The 20,225-nt window shown below is 41.3% G+C and overlaps 1 pseudogene; it reads left to right on the top strand.

Moving 5' to 3' along the window:
• The first annotated feature begins 2,604 nt into the window (after positions 1-2,604).
• LOC139704116 (homeobox protein TGIF2-like) overlaps positions 2,605-20,225 on the top strand; it is a 33,114-nt pseudogene continuing 15,493 nt past the window's right edge.

Here is a 20,225-nt window from a genome sequence, read left to right as displayed (position 1 = left end):
CGCAGCTTCCCGGCCTCGGTTGGTTCCCAGGAGCTCTGTACTCCCGCGGAATCCGTTTTGCAGGTGGCCCCAGCGCCCCCGCCAACAGGACTGGAGAGCCGCTCCCAGTCGAAGTCACAGTTGTCACCGGGAGAACTCTGCTAGGACAGGGTTGCAAGGGAGAGGACAAGGCCACCGGCTTCTGAACACAGGAGGAGGCCGCGCCTCTGGCGCCACCTCCACGGAATCCCAAGCTGCTTCACAGGGCCCAGAAAATGCTGCTCCATCGCGTGAGCCTCAGAGAAGCAGGACAGAAGCCTCTGCGCTGATGGAGAGAGGAGGCAGAGCCTCCCACCATCCCGAGTATTTATGTCCTCCAGCGGAGGGCGGAGACAAGCCTGAGAGGCTAAAACGCAGTGACAGCAAACTCCAGGAGCTCAGTAGACGAAAACAATACGATAGAAATTTAGATCGCACATAAAACGGAAACGATTAAACGCTACGGGAAAACGTAGCCCAATAACAAACGAAATAAACGGAGCTGAAGGGAACTGAACTAAGAAATCCAGAGCCGGCTCTGCGGCCGGCATCACTGTGGTGGGTGCACAAATCGCCTCCTGCCCATTTATGCAGTATCCTGCCAGCATTGCACCTGGCCGCTGTGCCGACTCAGGCTCTCTTAGAACCACAAGAGTGTCCTGTTTCTGGCACCAGTTTCCTACCGAGCCGTGGCATTTCTCCCAGCTGGGCCTGTGGATGGAACTGCTGCACCCTCTCCCAAAGCTCTTGCTTCTCCGTGACCAACCGACTAAAGGACTAAACGCAGCCCAAAGCAGTGTTCTTTTGACAACAGCAACGCCCTTCGCTGGAGCCTGGTGTCTCCTGCGCCACTGCGTCTGGGTTCCCAAGCCGCTAGGCACAGGTCTCATTGCCAGGAGACCTAGGGGCCAGGCAGTGATTGCCTTAGGTTCAGTTCCAATTCAGCTCCGTTTATTTGGGTTTGTTATTCGGCTACGTTTTCCTGTCGCGTTTAATCATTTCGGTTTTCTGTAGGAGACTCCACCCGCCAGAGAGCAGTGTATACCCAATAGCCACGCCCCCGGGGAATCCCTTCCTCAGGCCACACCCCACCGGCCTCCTGAGTCAATCTCATCAGGGATTCATTCACCCAATAAATCAAGGCTAATTAAGCCCAATCATTTCTCCTCTAAACTTTGCATTGTCTCACACGTGAACTTTCGGGGCACGTCACATAAACACAGGCTCCTGGAGGAACAAGTCAGGAGGCACAAAGATTTCCAGACTGCAGATGGCCATTGTTGATTGCCCAGTTTCTGGTCAAGTAAACCAATCTAATCAATTCTCCTTTGATAATCATACTTCCTGTTGATTCTGTTCCTCTGGAGACCCCTGACTAATACAAAATTTCCTTCCCCAAATTTTGGTACTGAGTGATTTTCATGGTTATTCACATCTATGTATTTTCTACTTTACCTTGTGCTTTTTTCTTTGATCAGAAAATTATTTGAAATGCTTTTTGCTTTCTACAAATGTGTGGATTTTTACTTCCCCTTCTTTATTATTGATTTCTAGCTTCATCCCATTGGGTGTTTAGAAGACACTGACAGCTATCTTTAAAATGTTTTTAAAACTCTCCATTATGAGCCATGAATACCTTTCATGAGGGATTATAACCTAACCTACACCAAAGAGCCCCAAGTCTTCCTCTTATATTGGTGACTCATTTTTCAAGGTATGAATTGTACAGTCAGATATGAGTAGATCAATCAGACTAAAGCACCAGATCTGAAAACAAAAACTCATTTTCCATTTTTAAATTGGTTTTTGGAAGTATTTCTACTCACAAGTACCCTGCAGGCAGAGTTCAGGAAGAAAAAGGGTTACAACCAAACCATGTTGTGAGAATCTGGGTATTGTGCTGACAACCCTGCTAAAGCCAGAAGAAAAAATATCTATTTTTCAGTAACTTGAATGGAGCAAGACAGCCTCCCAACTACACAAACTAACAGATTTTTGGTGTTGTTGTTAATCTCATTAACTGAACTTTGTGATGGGATTTCCTTTTAGGATTAAAGCCAACACCACCCAGGTTCCCAGTCTGTGGTTAGAAAGTCCCTGGAGGCCAGAGGGGTTTAAGAGCACCCAAACTGCTGCCTGCTAAGTTCCACATACTTGGTGGTGCCTGGTGTGAGGCCCACAAAGCCATGGAGCCATGTTTTCCCTGCTCTGTGCCACAGGCTTGGAATTCTGCAGAGCAGGCACCAAGACTCCAGAGGCCTCCAACCCTGAGCTCAATATGTCCTGAGCCCTTGCCACTGCCTTCTACAACCACCCACCAGATATCTCCTATGACTGCAAAGACTTCCATGGTGACCTGCATTCTACACCCTGAGGGCTTCTTTCCTAGCATAGGTCAAAAAAAGATGACTTTCCCAGAGAACACAGCACCTTGTGCCAGGACACAGAGCCTCCTGTCCTGGACCAGGAGTCTGTGAACAAGAAGAAGCCCCAGGCGCCCCCAGAAAAGTCGGGGGTCTCGCAGGAACCCCTCTATTGGTTGCCCGCTGGAGCTCCCTTTTTGTGTTCTAGGTGCACAGGTGAGGGATGTCTGGAGCCCCAGACCTCTTGGTGGTGGTGACCCTTGTAAGAGGCCTCTTCCTCCTGCCCCTGCCAGCAGCCAGGGGACTAGCCAAGGCTGTTGGGAGGGGATTCCAGGCCTTCTGCGCAGGACTCCCTGAGGCTGCTTGAGTCTGCCACCTTAGAAACCCAGGAGCATTGAGAATTCCCCTGCAACTCTTGTTTAGAAAAGCATTTTGGAAGGAATCATGTTTTCTCAATCAAATTGTGCCAAAATGTGAAATTCTTTGTTGTATAGTCCTCCTGTTGGGAATGTTGGGGAAAGTGGAGGCTCAGACTGCTGGGTGGTAAGAGACCATGTCCAGATTTAAGAGGGTCAAGTCTGTATTTAAGGGGGCCCTCCCTCGTTGTTCTTGTTTTGCTTATTGGCAGGGTGGGTTAGTGGCTTTTGCTAGGTATAGGTGGGTTAGACAGGTAACTAGTGTACCAGGGGTTTCACATGCTGTGTCTCCAAGCAGATACACAGCAGCCTTGAGCACCCAGCTTGAGAAAAGATCTTTCTGTACCACCCTGTCCTCTGTTACCTCTAAGTCTATCATAGAGGTGCTACTGCCATATTGCAGGATTTAATCTCAGTCACAGTTTTAGATTTGTTCTAGTTTTCTTCTTGTTTCAGCCTTGGTAGGCATTGTTAATGTTAGCATTCATCCAACTTGATAGGCTTAAGAGTTGCCAATGATTAAGAGGCTTCTGGGTATGTCAATGAGGGTGTGTCTAGAAATGATTGGCATGTGGGATAGCCAACTGAAGTGGAGTCCCTCCCTAATGTAGTCAGCACCATCCAATAGGATGGTGGCTTGGATGGAATAAAAGGGGGAAGAACAAGGCAGCTGCACCAGATACAACTGCAATTCTTCTAGAAGGGGTTCTTGATTGCTGCTGCCATCACTTGAGGATATCCTACTCTTGCTTCTTCACTCCTCCAAAGTAGGCTCTGCCATTGATTGTTCAGGGAGTTTCTGGAAGCCTTCTGTTTCAGTACCTGAGAGCACTACTGATTTCTCTTGTTTCCTAGGGCTTCAGCCACTTGTGCAGCTACAGGTTCCTCCAGCTCTACAGCCTGCAGATGGCCATTGGGGACTACCCAGCTCCTGGTCAAGTAAGCCAATCTAACAAATCCCCTTTTTATAATCATACTTCCTGTTGATTCTGTTCCTCTTGAGAAACCTGACTAATACACCTTCCTGGTCACTGTTCCTGCTTCATCCCATAAATTCCTGTACAGTGTTTGTCATTGTTATTTATATTAATGTATCTTCTACTCTCCTTTGTGCTTTTCTTTTTGATCAGAAAATTGTTTGTTGGGCTGGGGATGTGGCTCAAGCGGTAGTGCGCTCGCCTGGCATGCGTGCGGCCCGGGTTCGATCCTCAGCACCACATACAAACAAAGATGTTGTGTCCGCCGATAACTAAAAAATAAATATTAAAATTAAAAAAAAAATGTTAAAAAAAAAGAAAATTGTTTGAACTGTTTTTTGCTTTCTACAAATTTGTGAATTTTCACTTCCCTTTTTTATTACTGATGTCTAGCTTCCTCCTATTGGTTGTTACAAAGACACTGACAACTATCTTTAAAATATTTTTTTTTAAAAATCTCCACTATAGGTCATGAATATCTTTCATAAGAAACTTGACATAATGTGCTCCAAAGAGCTCCAAGTCTTTTTATTATATTAGAGATTTGTTTTTCAAGATATGAATTGGATGGAGTCGGGTATGAGGTCATAGATCAATGAGATTGGGTATAAGGTCATAGATCAATGAGATTTTAGCATGAGATCTGAAACTCAAAACTCATTTTCCCATTTTTTAATTGCTTTTTGGAAGTATTCTTAGTCAGAAGTATTCTATCACTCAGGAAGAGTTCAGGCAGGAAAAGGGTTAAACCAAACCATGTTGAGAGAATCTGGGTATTGTGCTGACAACCCCGAGAAAGCCAGAAGAAAAATGTGACTTACATGCAACAAAATGGCCTCCCAGTTACAGAGACTAACAGATGATACGTTTTTATTGTTGTTGTTGTTGATCTCATTAATTGAGCTTTGTGATGTGATTTTTTTTAGGATTAAAGTGAGGTTCCCAGTCTGTGGTTTGGAACTCCCAAGAGGCCAGTGGAGTATACAAATGCAAAAGGTGCTCCCTGCTAAGTCCCACATACTTGGTGGTACCTGGTGTGAGGCCCACAGTGCCAAGGATCAGCACTTTCCCATCTACGTGCCACCAGATTGGAATTCTGCAGACCAGATGCCTGGGCCCTGGCCACTTCCCTTCTATATCCACCAAGAGGATAGCTCCTATGACAGCCAAGACTTTGACTGCAACCTGCTTTCCACACTGCAAGGACGTCTTTGCTGGGAACAGTCTGAACAAAGTGACTTTCCCAGAGCACAAGGTACCTTGTTCCAGGACACAGAGCCTCCTGTCCTGCACAAGGCATCCACAACACAGAACAAGCCCCCAGTGCCCCGCCATCGACCACCAGCTGGGGCTCCCTTTTTGTGTTCCCAGTGCACCTGTGAGGAAAGTCTGGAGCCCAAGACCTCTGCTGGTAGTGATCCTTGTAAGAGACCTCTTCCTCCTGCCCTTGCAAGCCACCATGGGACCAGCCAAGGCTGCTGGGAATGGATCTGGGCCCTTCTGCGCAAGATTCTCTGAAGCTGCTTGAGTCTGCAACCTTTGAGGTCCAGCAGCGCTGGGATTTCCCTTGTTTGGAGGAGCATTTTGGAACAGATCCTGTAACAGTAATGCTTGTGAGTCTGCACCCATTGGCATAGATCTTCCAGAAGACTTCACCCAGAATATTTTGCTGCCAGGGGACTTCCAAGGAACTCTACTAAAGCTGGCCTTCTTGGGTTTTAAAAGTTTCAACTTGAAATCATACTCTGGTTTTTACAACCTTATCAGATACATCCTCAATACTTTTAGATAACAAATACATCCTCAGTAGATTTTTGTTCTTATTTTGACACATGATCTAGTGCAGTTGCAGAAGCTTCTCTTGAATTTGTAATTCTTTTGCCTCAGCCTCCTAGGTCACTGAGATTACAAGCCTGTACTACCCTGACACATATTGCAAGATTTATCTTTACAATTAATTTAATATTCAGGGAGCTGGAGTACTGTTTCTCAGTGATATTTTACAAAATATCTAAATGGAGCTAAATTTTTGCTCCAGTGAAATAACTGAAAAAGGACAATTATGTAAAGTAATTCTAATGAATATATTGCAAGTGATTCTGCTCTGCTAAATGTGCTAATATCTTTAGTATATAACTCCGGGAAGAAAGTGGATTCAATAAGTTGTATGAGTATAGCATCTATTTGATAAGACTCAAAGCAAGGGATACCTTCGATTTGCATCAGAAACATTACACTCTGTAGTGCATAAGACAATGGAGCAGCTTGGGTTTGAATCAACACATGAAATGATATTTCATAGGTTTTTAGGTCCAGATATACAAGTCTAATCCCTTGGATTGAAATTTATGTTTGTATTTGCACTTGGAATTGGTCTCCTGGGTTGAAATTTCACCCTGAGCTCTTTCCATATAGTCATAGTTTGGCATTCTTATTTCATCGATAAGGGCTCCCTCTCCCTACCTTTCTCCTTTCCTTCTTTCCTTTCACCTTTCTTTCATTCTTTTTCAGATACTGCACACAACTTTGATGGATCCCAAGCTCCAGGATGACTACTGTGACTTCTACGGCCAACTCAGCTCCAGACACTGGCTTATTCCTGGACCTCTATGTAGTTTCTTCTTCCTGAATCTTGCCCTCTGCTACATTATCTTCTAGCAATCTAGAGCTCTATTCAGTGATGTCCTCGCCCCACCAAGGTTTCACCTAATTCTGACTGCTGATATGTTCTTGCTTTAAAATTACATGAGTGTTTCTCCTAGAGCAGAAAAGTAATGAGGCTTGGAGGTGGTATGAACCTGGAATCTGGAAAGGAGAGTTCAGATTACACTGGGTATCCAGAGTTCCTTACTGTTATGGTGCTAAGTGCTAACCATAAAGAGATGTTATGAGGTCAAAGATTTGAAATCATAATTGAAGATTCAGCAAGACAACAGATTGGGATGAATAATAGGGAAGAAAAAAATGGATATGAATGAGGTAAAGAGGAAACAATGTACATGAGAACTGGACACTTAATGCTTTTCAACATACTAATTATTGATAATTAGATAGAATCAATGACATTCACCCAAAATTAATTACAAAAATGCTCAAAATTACAGAACTCTTTTCATATTCCCTCAGACAAATATATAATACTACAAGCTTCTTCAGTAGGAAAGATAAGGCTAGCCTCACTAATGTTAGACATAAGAAAAGTAAAAGAAACACACATTTATATGGCATATTAAAAAGTGCTAAGGGGCTGGGGATGTGGCTCAAGCAGTAGTGCGCTTGCCTGGCATGTGCGGGGCGCTGGGTTCCATCCTCAGCACCACATAAAATAAAAGATGTTGTGTCCACCGAAAACTAAAAAAATAAATATTAGAAAAACAATTCTCTCTCTCTCTCTCTCTCTCTCTCTCTCTCTCTCTCTCTCTCTGTCTCTCTCTCTTTAAAAAAAAGTGCTAAGGATTTTTATTACAGGTCTAGGGATGTAGGTCAGTGTTGGAGCTCTTGCCTAGCATGCATAAGTCCCTGGATTTGATTCCTACTTTATAAAACAGAAGAAGAAATTTTCATTATAACCCATGTTGTTAAAAAGTTAGCAAAAATATGCTCTTCAAAACTGGTTGTTTAGTAGGATACTTGAATATGCAACATAGCCATGTGTACTAACAATTTTAAACACTGTTTGACACAGGAATTCCATTTTTTAAAATTTATTCCACAGATTCACTCCCGAAACAAGAAACTCTATGAAATAAAAGTGGCTTTTTTTCATAGTACAAGATAAAAATGATCCACTTAGTTAGAAAGAAGGCAACACTTAGAAATCAAAAGGGAATAGATGGTATAGAGGTTCTAGGACATATTAAATGTCTTTATAAGTCCAAGAGGTAGAGAATACTATGGATTTTGCATCTATGTACATGTTTATAGTGATGAAAACATGGCTTCCCATTGACATGGAATCATGAAGATTTTAAATCTCTAAACCAACATAATGATGCTACACAATTTTACAGATTTTATGTAGAACCTTCAATCTTTCACTTTCATTTCTTTCGGTGTCTTCCTGGAAATTATTCTAATGAAATGAAATTTAAGTAATGACTTTTTTAGCAAAATATTTGTAGAGTCACAAAAACTACAAAAATGTACTGAGACTTTAGTCTGCAAAATGGATGCAAATGATATCAAAAGTAATTCAATTAAGAAGCTTATTAAATTATGAAATGGATACAAAAAATACTGAAGATTATTAAAAGACAAACTTTTAAATCATACAAAGATTAATTAAGGTTAGTTAAAGATTAGTTACATAAAGGTGTCATAGTACAATTAAGTGGGGGTCTAGTCAGGAGATACCTTCTTCTCTTCCTGGTACAATTTCTAAATCAGACCAAAGCACTTGGCCTCTCCCTGTGCTAATTATCAAAGGCTAAGCCTTCCTCAGGCTGTGGAATAGAAACAGAACCTGTGGCCCTCTGCCTGTTGCAAGAAACCACCCTGACTTTTGGCCCTAGGCACACTTGTAGCTTCAGGGACTCATTCCTGCACTGAAAATCCAATGAATATAGTAAATTAAAAATCATATCCCTTTACTATGGTTTTAAGACAATATGTTAATATTATGTATCAGATGTTATATTAGGTATGAAATTTAATTGTTTTCTTTCAGTTTTACAAAAAATGAAAACAATTTTGTAGGCCCCTAAAGTATTGTAAGGCCTTAGATTACTTTGTCTAGTGGGTGGGTAAGACCTGTCTGGTATCCTAGGGATTTGTGTTAGCAGCAGCTGGGCTCTGGCTCTACAGGGGCCAAATTATAAACCCACTTTAAAGCAGAATTCACTTGGTCCTGCATGTTTAAGATGAAACTTTGTGAGGGACTCTTTGCTTTTGTGTGTTTTCATAGACTCCCAATGATAAAAACTCCTCCTCCTCAGATCTTTGTGACAAAAATTTGACAGTAAAACCCACACTGTGGCTTCTTTCCCTCAAACAGAGATTTCTTTATGAATCATTTTCAATTCAAGATCATGAGACTCTTGATTGTATTTCAGGAAAACAATACCATATAGAAAATAAACATAATCTCCTAGGAAAGTCTTAAATTTTTTAAAAAAGGGCTGGGTTGTGACTCAGTGATAGAGCACTGCCCTAGCATATGCGAGCCCTGGGTTAGATCCTCAGCAGCACATAACATAAATAAATAAAAATATAGTTATCAGGTCCAACTATAACTAAAAAATAAATATTATTTTTTTAAAACATAATTCCTTTCAATGTAAGATTTTGAAATAGAGTTAGTGATTGTGAAAGTCAGCCAGCTTTGTGTACTACCTCTATGCAATTGACCATTATCAATCCCTAAAATGTCTGTAAGTCTACTACTCCATCATTTATACTACTCAGAAGGTTGAGGCAAGAGGATCACAAGTTCCAGTCTAGACTCAGTAATTTAATGAGGCCACAAGCAACTTAGTGTGACTCTCTCTTAAAAGATTAAAACAGCAGAGGATGAAACCCAGTGTTAAGGTATCCCAGGTACATTCCCAAGTACCAAGAAGAAAAAAAACAAAATTAATGTCAGTTTTTCTTTTCTATTAATTTATTCTGCTAGCATTATTTTTTATCATGTCCTATGCTATGTATTTCTTCCCATGATTATCAATACTGATAGCATAAGTTGTATAAAGACTTTTAGAGAGTTCTAATTTTGTTTTATGCAAATTTAACCAAAGGAAAGTACAGCTAATTATTTGGCTAGGCTGTGTATGTGTGTGTGTGTGTATGTGTGTGTGTGTGTGTGTGTGTGTGTGTGTGTGTGAGAGAGAGAGAGAGAGAGAGAGAGAGAGTAAAAACAATGAAACTTCCTCAAAAATGAAAAAATGTCCTTTTTTGTACATCTACTTTTGTAACGTATAAAGTCTCTCAAGGTCTGGAAACTTTGGGCAGTGGCATATGTAGTCATATCTCATTGTGCTTTTTTTTTTTTTTTTTCTTTATTTCTTCCCTGTGGTGGTGCTGGTGATTGAAACAAGGGCTTCACACATGGTCAACAAGGCCTCTACCCCTCACCTCCATCTCAAATTTTTTTTTGAGACAGGAACTTGCTTATTTACTGTGGCTGACCTTGAACTTGTTTCCCCCCTCCCTCAGACTCTAAGTCCTTGGGACTACAGGACTGAGCCATTACACCTAGCTTCCTGCCTTTCTTTATCATGGAGCCTAATCCTCCAGTTCTCAAGTTTCAAAAAAATCAACAAGGAGAGGGAGAGGATGAAAAGCTGATTTAGACTTAAGTCTTTAAAGTGAGGGTGATCACATGGCATGTTTCTCTATATCTGAACCACAAAAACACTCTAACTCCTCTTTGATCCTCTACTCCTATTCCATGCCATGGACAATTAATCTGATGAGAAACACAAAGCAAACAGGTCTAATCCCACTGTTCAGGAAGACCTAGCACCTAAACCCCTCTAAATCCAAATCCCCTTAATCTAAAGCCTACTGCATTTCAGGGAACAGGAAAATTTAAAAGTTCATGTCCATCCTAATGAAGACATTTACTTCCCTTAAAGCTCAGCCCAGTGTATAGTAATTTATTTTCATTTTTTGCTACAGGATATTGCTCTGTTGTTCAGGGTGGCTTCAAAGTCCTGGGCTCAAGCAAGGCTCCTGGGTCTGTGCCTCCTATGTAGCTTGGACTACTGGTACACATCATGGCACCCTGCTGATGATAGTTGGCTAAAGCAACCTGAGCAAACTGATATTTGCCATGTGACCCCACTGTCGTGAAGGGCAAAAGGTGCAGCTTATGCAGTCCTGGTGGAGAAACAAATAATGTCCATGTGCTTCTGCCATTTTCAATGCTTTGTTCACTCATATCACTCAATGTCATTTTACTCTATAGGTTCTTAATCAAGGAACTGACAATCCTTAATGTTAGGCACTGCAATAAACATAATCAATTCACAGTAAACAATTTTAGATTAATTCTAAGCACTGAAAACACATTTAATCATGACAGGCTCATGAAAGACACTCCCTCTGCATGCTAAGCTGAAGTGTCAAATCAAACATCTCAAGCCTTGGGCTCTAAGTCCAGCAGATGCACACTTACTCTGACTGTGGAGGTCAGATCAGGAACCAAGGCAGGCTTCTCCTAGGGTGGAGCTGATGTCTGGCTGAGGAGGCAGTCATAGGGAAAAGTTCTTTCTCACCAGAGTTAAGAGGCTGCTGTAGAGTCAAGAGCTGTGAGAACAATGCTGTGAGGATCAGGCAGATGAGAAGAGTTGGGATGTCAGTCTAGGTCCTCATCAAGCTCTCAGGCTTGTGTGCATCTGTGTCAGCTGGCAGAATATCTGTTTATTTGACCCATCATTTATACTAAATTTGGGGGCTTCTTACCATCCTTTCAATCCCTATCAACTGCCACCAGGTTTCTCAGTGACATCAGTTGCTCTGGGGTTAAACATCTGGTCTGGTTATTGCCATGCTGATTTTCTTGCTTTTTGCTCTCATCAGGGTGAGGGCAACATGGGAGAGACTCGACTCTGAGCTTGTCAGAGTAGGGAGAAGTGAATAGTTTGTGTTTGAGGGCCATACTAGAGGGCTCTGTAGGTAGGCATGCCTGGTGAGACTGCAGGTTTCAAACTGGAGGGTTAAAATGGAGTTGCTTAGGCTAAGGCCTAAGGCCATCCTTACACCCACCACTGGACAGAGCCTACCAGGGCAGGAATCTGTAACTGCCTGGACATGTCTGACCTAGAGCTGATGTCTTGGATTCCCTGGTTGTCAACTCAGAAGGCCCAAAACTAGAGATTTAAATTGGTCTCCTTTCCTAGTTAATGTAACTGGAGACCATTTAAAAGACACTTATTGATGCTGGTTCTCTCCAGAGCTCAAGAAGGTCACATTCAGTTATGAAGAAACACCAGCAATCGGCCACCCAACTACACATTCTGTTAGCACACTACCCTCATATCTCCAGAGATGCCCTTGGGTTCAGCCTATAGCTCTGAGCTGGGTAATTATCTCCTTCTTGCCCCAGACCCACCTAAACATCTTCCCACCCTGACTCACCCTCTTAAAATCAATAGACAGACAGTGAATAAAGGAATGGCTTTAATCATCACAAAAAATTCAATCAGATTAGAAACTATGAGAATTCTCAGTCCATCTAAAAGAAGAGTTTCTTATCAAATTAATTACACAAAGAAGGAAGATTTAAGGTTCAAGACCAGTCTCAGCAATTTAGAGACATCTTTCTTTTTTTGTTTGTTTGTTTGTTGTTGTTTTGTTTTTCTTTTTTTGTGCATGTGTTTGTGTTCATGTGTGTGCATTTTCTTCTTCTGGTTTAGGAAAAAAATCTTTTTCAGTAAGGATCATCTCAGTGGGATAGGGGGAGTTCATGTACAGGTTAATCTGGCCGTGAGCTCTGTAATTGTGGCACTATATCTTGGTTCTTTGCTCATTTGGACACATTAAATGACCAAAAACCCACATCTAAAACCTCAAGTTCAACATTACTCTCTCCATATTTAAGAATGTCTGCCAAAATTGAGCACTTTTTTTTTTTTAAATCTATAGACCCTCATTCAGCCCCACTCTTTGGTCTAGACACACCAATCAACTCTACCATTTTAACAGTGGAATGGCAAACATTTTTTGTTTGTTTTTGTTTTTTTGGTTACTGATGACTGAACCCAGGGGTACTTAATACTGAGTTAATCCCCAGGTCTTTTTGAATTTTCTATTTTGAGTCAGGTCTCACTAAGTTGCATAAAGCCTCACAAAGTTGCTGAGGATGATCTTGAACTTGGGAATCTCCTGTTTCAGTCTCTAGAGCTGCTGGTATTGCAGGCATGAACCACTATGCCAAACCACATTGTTTCTTTAAAGGGACATTTTTCAGACACTTGGTGGCCCTTTGGATATGCATACCCTTGATGGCTTTGGCAGTTTCTTTGTGTCTTAAAAGTGAACACAAAGATTTGAACCTCTTGATTTGTAAGATTTTGTGGGGTTATGTGCATCAAGACAATAGTGAGCTTTTTCACAGATCACCTTGGACAAGTTATAGGAAGAGGACTGATTCATTTTTCAGGTGATTATATTTTCACTTGATATAAAAAGCTTCAGGGGATATATCTAATTTTATTAAGAAGGAATTTCAACATTTTAAAAATTTTATTTATTAATTTATTTTTGTGTTAGCATTGGGAAGTGAACCCAGAGCCTCATACAGGCCAGGCAAGAACTCTACTATTAATCTGCAATCAAAGCCCTTCTTTGAGAGTTCCTAAGATCTTTTTATGTACATTTCATCTGCAGCTTTGAACTCTAACATAGTAGTCTCTGATGTGCCTCAGCACACCCTACCTCTTCATTCTCCTGCAGTGGACATTCATGTTGCTGCTATCCCCTGTCACCACACATAATTGTCCCTATGCACCTGTGGGAGAATTTATCTAGGGCAGGTGCCCATAAACATAACTGTTCCCTCAAAAGCGTCTTACCAGAATTTTGCTGAGCATTGCCAGATTGTTTTTTAGGGTGAACACTGCATTGACTTTCCAACAATAGTGTTGTGCTTTACTGCATGCACACATTCCCCCCAAACACTTGGAGTGACCCAGTATTCTGACATTTGCTGGGGCTTTGTGGTTTGCTTTGGGATTGATGGCCTCCTGATCCAGTTTTTTCTAATTTTTTAAATTTTCTCTTTGTGAGTCTGTTGCTGTGTGTTTTTGAGAGATATTCTCTGATGTTCAGTCTTAAATATGTCTTTGCTTTTTGAACAGATTATGAGTTATCTTCATCCCTCATGCTTAAACTGAGTGTGGTCAGTTTCTATTCCTAAAGGCAAAAGGAACACAAGTGTGCCTACCTTTCAGCCTGTTACAATTTCTTTTATTTTTATCAACTGCAAAAGAATAGACATAGGTTTCATTCATAAAATATACATTTTCTCCATAAAAAGTATTAAAATATTTCTGCTTTCAGGATGTTCTTATCAGGTTAGTTTTACATTTTGATTTGAGCAAAAATATGAGTAAAGAAATTGCCTTTTAAATTTTTATTTTGATATTTTACAGTTTTCCTTTCATATAAGCTTTTCAATCAAAAGATAAATTGCCTAAACAGACATTTTTTTACATTTTCTATATATATTAATTGCATTAATACAGGGATCCAGAAACCGGAGGCAGAAGTTCTGCCTTCTAAGACCTCCTGTTTCTGGTGGGTATTAAATCATATCTGAGTGACATTAGTCTGAAAGGGACCAGTTTCTGGGAGAGGCTGTGCTGGGCAGGGGTAGTTGTGTGAATGCATTAGAAACTGGAGATTTCCAGGCCCTTCCTTAAGTAGATGCAGAATAAAAGTACTATTCAAGGAGACACACATCCCACCTAAGAAACTCCCACCACACATTCTTTTCTATACTTGGATTGATTTGTTTGAGGCCAACAGCTGGGGCTCCTTTGCATTGCTCCCCCTGGATACCTTCCATACCTCTGCCCACCAAAGCAAGAGGAACCCTTCTCTAAGGCTCTGATATCAAGTCCACAGCACAGCTCAGAATCAGAGCTTTGTCCCCCACCCCTTGCAGCACCCCTCCATCCTCTCGTCTCTCTTCATTCTGTCTACTGTGGAGCAAGTGAACCAAATATTTATGAGGACCTGTAAAAACAACATCAATTGCTTATTAGAAAGTAAAAAAAGAGACACGTGTAAGAGAGAAATCTTATATTTGTCTGAAAGAGGAGAATAAATAGAATCTCTCAGATTGAACACTCAGTACTCCTAGGGCTCAGTGGTCATGGGCCAGGGTTAAAGATCAGTATGTTTCTGGGCAGCCTGTCTCCAGGACTACATGAATGTGACCAAGAGAAGCTGCCAGGGTAGGCGACTTCATGGTTGCTTTGCAGCATGGCACTCTCCTGAGGCTGAATTTGAGTTCTTCTGTGTCATGGGCATAGGGTTCCAGCGAGGCAGGCAGGAGGAACTAGGCATGTTTCTTAGTATCTGGGCTGCAGGCAACTGACTACGTCAAGGGCAGGCCCAATATAGCAGCCCCCATGGCCTAGATATCAGTTCCCAGTAGAAATGTAGGCTGTGCCAACAGGGTTCTTCCTAGCTTAGGATAGAAGGGGAGTAGCCATGGCCTAGAATCTTCTGAGCTCAGTGTCAAAAGCAACTGGGATCTCAGTGTCATCTCTGCAGGATCCAGAGCCTGCTTCACACAGGAGTAAATGGTCCATGATGATTTTGGCCTCTAGATCAGGAAAAACAGTGTTAGGGCTGAGAGAAGTGGCAAAGGATTGACTGGCTGCTAAGCATTCAGATGCTTATATATGGCTCTCTTGCACAGTCTTAACGTAGAGTTCATTATGTTGGGTGATGATGGTACTCTTGGAGGCAAGTTGCTTCAGAAGGCTGGGTCTGATGAACTTCAGTAGAAAAGCAGTCATCTTCACTTGACTATCCTGTATATCTAAGAAGAACAAATCAAAAAAGCAAAACAAAAAAAGGAAAGCAATCATCTTGAATGCACTTATAATCAATCAAAATGGTATCAGTTATTCATTAGGTTAAGGTTAAAATATTTTACAAAGGCTTGCTTCTTATGAAATGCCAGTCTCTCTGTTTCCTTTACATATGTGATATCCTATGTCACATAGCATTTCTTCAGGGCATGTACCTTCTTCTTCTACAAAGGCTTAATTCACTATTCCAAATCAAACCACAGGCTATGCTGTAGCTGAGAATGAAATTTAGGACCTCTTGGGGAGGACTGTTGGAGAGAAGATGGAGATCAATTCTCCAGTCTTCACTGGAATTCTCAGCTGCCTGTGTTGTTTCTGTACTGCTGAATTTCTACATCAAAAGGACTAAGCGGAAGAGAGAGGTGGTGGGAGGGAAGGAAAGGGAGGGAGGGCAAGCTATAGCTTAAATATCAAATAACTAAATACAGTTCAGATTCAAATTCTTGTCTCAACTTATAACAGATTTAAGTGTCATTTAAATTTTATAAGCCACAGGTGGTGGTGATTGATTAACCTCTGAGTGAGAACCAAATTGTTAATTTCAAAAAGCAGATTATAGATATTAAGAAATCATAGAGGTCAGTCAGGCACAGTTGTCTCATACACCTGTAATCCTAGCTACTAGAGAAGCTAACACAGAAAGAGTGAAAGTTTGAGGCCTGGATGAGTAACTGAAGGAGATCCTGTCTCAGAATGATAACAAAGGTTGGGGATATATCTCTGTTCTAAAGCGATTCAGCTTCAATTCCCAGTACAGAAGAAGATAAAAGAAAATGTAAACAAAGTGACAGTTCCTGAGACATAATACGACTAATAACCCTTTTAAAGTTATATTTATTCTTATGTGATTGGTACTATTATGCTAAAAACATAACCCCAATGAAGGACAAATGCATGACTGTGGCCCTTTAAACATCTCCCTAATGTAAGAGGATTTTTCACATTCTTGTACCAGATCCACTTTATATTTATTTTCTTTTTGAGAAAGGGTCTTACTAAATTTCTCAGGTTGTCCTAGAACTTGAAATTCTTCCATCTCAGTCTCCTGAGTGGATGGGATTACATGCATGGCGCACTGTTGCCTGGCTATCGGATTCACTTTAAAATTGTCAGAAGTACATATATTTAGCATCTTACAGGACTACAGTCTACTGTGATTAATTATCCTTTTACTTTCAATGTCATAAACTCTGCATTAGTATTACCTTAAGCATATGCAGAGTGCTTACTTTTTGCCAGGTGTTATGAAAATAGCTATAAGTATGTCATATTCCTTCTCAAATGTGGAATTTAAAAAAATAAACATTACTTTAATGTAGAATAGGAATTATTAGAGACTGGGAAGGCGTCAAGAGAAGTAGAAGAAGAGTGGATGGATGTGAGCATTACACTCCATATGTATATATGGAAATATAACATTAATCCCTCCCCAATAGGTACTGTTTAATATGTGCCAATAAGTAAATCAATTTTAAAGGCATTACATATGCAAAGATGAATAAAATCCATTATTCCCTCTCCTTTAGGAGCAGGCACAGAAGTCTACAACCCTAGAGCACCACCTAGAAAGAGAACAGGGTTAGGGAATAATTCCCCAGCTTGAAAAGCCTTCAGGAGACCAGAACCCAATCTAGTTTACTGGGGCTGATGAGCAGAATTCGTAAAAGCACAGAAATGACTTCCACATGGATAGGATTGGAGACTTCTGTCTAAGTACCTGTCTGGTCTTGGCAGCCCCAAGCTGCTGCAGATGAGGTTCTTGTCCCAGTAGATTAGGAGATACAAAAGAACAGAAGGGAAGAAGAACCTGATGGAGGCCATATGTGCCCCCAGAGGCTTTCCCACAGCCTGCTCCTGCTTTCTTGGTCTCTGAAACCCATTTCTGTTTCTTATCCACTGTCCTGTGCTGCTGTCCCCACTCAGGAGCCCTGCAGATTCACACCTTCCTGGGTTGGGTTGGAAAGGCACAGGGTGGAGTGGTGCCCAGATCTTGAGCCTGGAATATGCCTTGGCACAGGGACAGTTTCCTTTCTGTGCCTTTCCTTTCTAGACATTTAAGAAGTTTTGCAAATTCAATCAACATTATTTGGTCTATAATAATAGATATAATAATATTTGTCTTAATTGGTTTTATGGATTGTGAGGGAATATTTCTCAATGACATTCTATCCCCTCTTCAAATAAAGAAAAAAATAAGTCATCATTTCATGAATTTATTCAGTTAGTTGTTAAGTAGGAGAGCAAAACCCTCAGTGATTGGGGCAACAGAAGACCCTTTTTTGTCCATTTGCCTCTAGGTTCAGAACTGACTTTTGCCTTCCTATTCCCTTTTACCAGCACTAGCTTCTTCCTTGGGCCCTGGCTACAATCCTATCCCTATCTTTCAGAATCCCTTAAGTGAGTTCACACCACACCTATCATTGAAAGTACATAATTTGTTATGGAAAATTGAGATTTTCCTCATTCATCTTGTTTTATTTTTTAGAGTGAAAAACTAGAGGGCCATTATGAAAGGCAGAGGTTGGAACATGACAAAAGAGCCCCTCTCAAGAATGAAGAAACTGACTTCCATGCTGAGGATCCAAGGTGGCTGCATCCCTGCTCTATGTATGCCCTGTCCAGTCACCTGCCATTTGCCACTGTGGAGCTCTGGACTGTTCTGATGCTGAATGCCCTTAACTGCCCATGCCCCGCCAAATAGAGAACAAGGACTTTGCCCCTTTCAGCAGAAAATAGCTTGGAGATGTCGTTGCCCACTTTCCATAGAAATGGAGGCTAGAAATTGACAATGGGGAAATGTAACAGGGGTTCATTTGATGCTTTCACTATATCCCTTGGGGCTTTGAAACTTACATTTTTTTTTCTTTTGTCCAACCTTCTTCTTCCTGATCTTCTTCCTAATCTTTTTCCTATCCTTTTTTCCCCTGATCTTCACCTTCCTGATCTCTTCTCCCTAATCTCATTTTCTCTGAATCACCTCTATAAAAGCCCCCTGTTCCTGCTGATGGGCAGACTCACAGCCTTTGGGACAGGAGTCCCCTGTGTTTCTCCTTTGTTAGCAAAGCAATAAACCTTCTTTTCCCCTTTTATCAATAAAAAAGGGGCTTAATTTTGATTTTTCAACTGTATGCATTTGGATAAATGGACTCTACTCTTTTCCTGCCATTAGATGTGAAAAGAGAAAGACTCTTGATCTCCCATTCCTATTTACTGTTCTAGTTTTATTAAAAGGTGTTTTAGAAAATAGAGAAAGATATCTAAAGCCATAGATAAAGTAGGAGATAGTGATAAATCATAAAGGGTATCTTTTAATCACTAAAGGCAACTGAAATTAAAATGATGTTGCTGAGACATAAGTTTTCATTGCCTAAAATAAAACTTTATTTCACAATGCCATCAAAACCCCCAAGTATATCCAAACATTTGAAAGGGCAGATGTTGGAGCACCAGGGTACCAATGACAAGTGTTTCTAACTGATCCAAAGCAGAAATCAAGAGCTCAGAGTTTTGTTTATACTTCCCTGCCTAATGGCACATAGAAATCACAGCTCATCATACCCCATGAAGCAAAGATCTTCTCTTCCCTTTTCTATAATGGTGGGTAGTGTGCTGCAGCGGCAAAGACCAGGATCTGGTTTGTGAAAAGAAAATAGAAAAGGCTTTGCCCTGTAGGCCCAGGTCATGTTGGCTATGGTTTTTAATCTATTAGTACTGTGTGATGTGGTTCCTTTCTGTGGGCTTCACCTGAGGGCTGGTTAGAACTGCACTTCCACCTACTGAATCAGAATCTCTTTTTAAAGTATGGGCTGGTGATTCCTTTTTGCATTAGAGTTTGAGGTGCACTTTGCCAATTGGGTCCTGGGAGTTTGGAAACTGGCTGAGGAAAAATAAATATATGGAGAGTTCAACAGCTCAGATTGCTGCATCCAAATGGATGACAATAGACAAACAGTTACACTTGTATGTGCCCCTCCTTCCCTGAGCACCTCTGGGCAGGGAGAGGGGCGGCAGCGGAGGTGGCCTGGACATTTAGCTCTGAGTCAGTTGGGCACATCTCTTTTGATTATTGCTGCCAGTTTCATAGGGCAGAGGGGCCTTAGGCAGATGTGGGGCCCAGAGAAACGTTCAGGGCTATGGAGGGTGTGAGAGGGAGATGCTGGAGCAGCGGGAGGCTTAGCTCAGCTCTGTTTGTCTGCAGATGTGCTGGGCTTTGGCTAGGACTCAGGGCTGGCTCTGATTCCTTCTAACTCTTGGGCACAGACAGTGTGTTTTGTTCTCTTTTTTTCTATTTTTTTAGACTTTCTCTGAGGGTCTCTTGACATCTCTTTATATTTAGACCTTCTTCTTTGTTGGGTCCCCATCCTAGGTCTGGACAATGGGCTGGAAACTGGAATTGTAACATATCTTGGAGTAGCACAGCCTGGCAAAATCTGCATATGTATATTCCTGCCTTTTGTTCCTATAAATTGCAACACTAGTGTAGGATGAGAGAAGGAAGACTAGCTGCCTTCTCAGTTTGGGTCAAACTCCAATTAAATTCATTTTTCCTTTGTATATTGTTTTTTTTTTTTTTTTTCTTATTTCAGATGCAAAAGCCAAATCCACTCCATCTGAACACCAGCAAGGCCTCTGCCCTGGGGTGCCATGAACTGGGAGGTTGAGACAGGAGAATCATAAATTCAGGACCAATCTGAAGTGAGATTCCATCTCAAAAGCAAAAACAAAATGATGATGACTGAAGACAAAACCACAAAAGTTTAGAAAAATAAACTCTACTCAGTTATAATTTAGCAACTTGCCATCCAAGACAATACGAACTCCCGGTGTAATAATTGTTCTGGAAAATCCACATTTACAAGACCAGGATTCTCATCCTGGCTGGACACTAGAAACATTCAAAAGAACTGA

This window comes from Marmota flaviventris, unplaced genomic scaffold, assembly GCF_047511675.1.
Source record: "Marmota flaviventris isolate mMarFla1 unplaced genomic scaffold, mMarFla1.hap1 Scaffold_296, whole genome shotgun sequence".
NCBI lineage: Eukaryota > Metazoa > Chordata > Mammalia > Rodentia > Sciuridae > Marmota > Marmota flaviventris.
The sequence above is the reverse complement of the archived record's forward strand: the minus strand, read 5'-3'. Positions and strand labels throughout refer to the sequence as shown.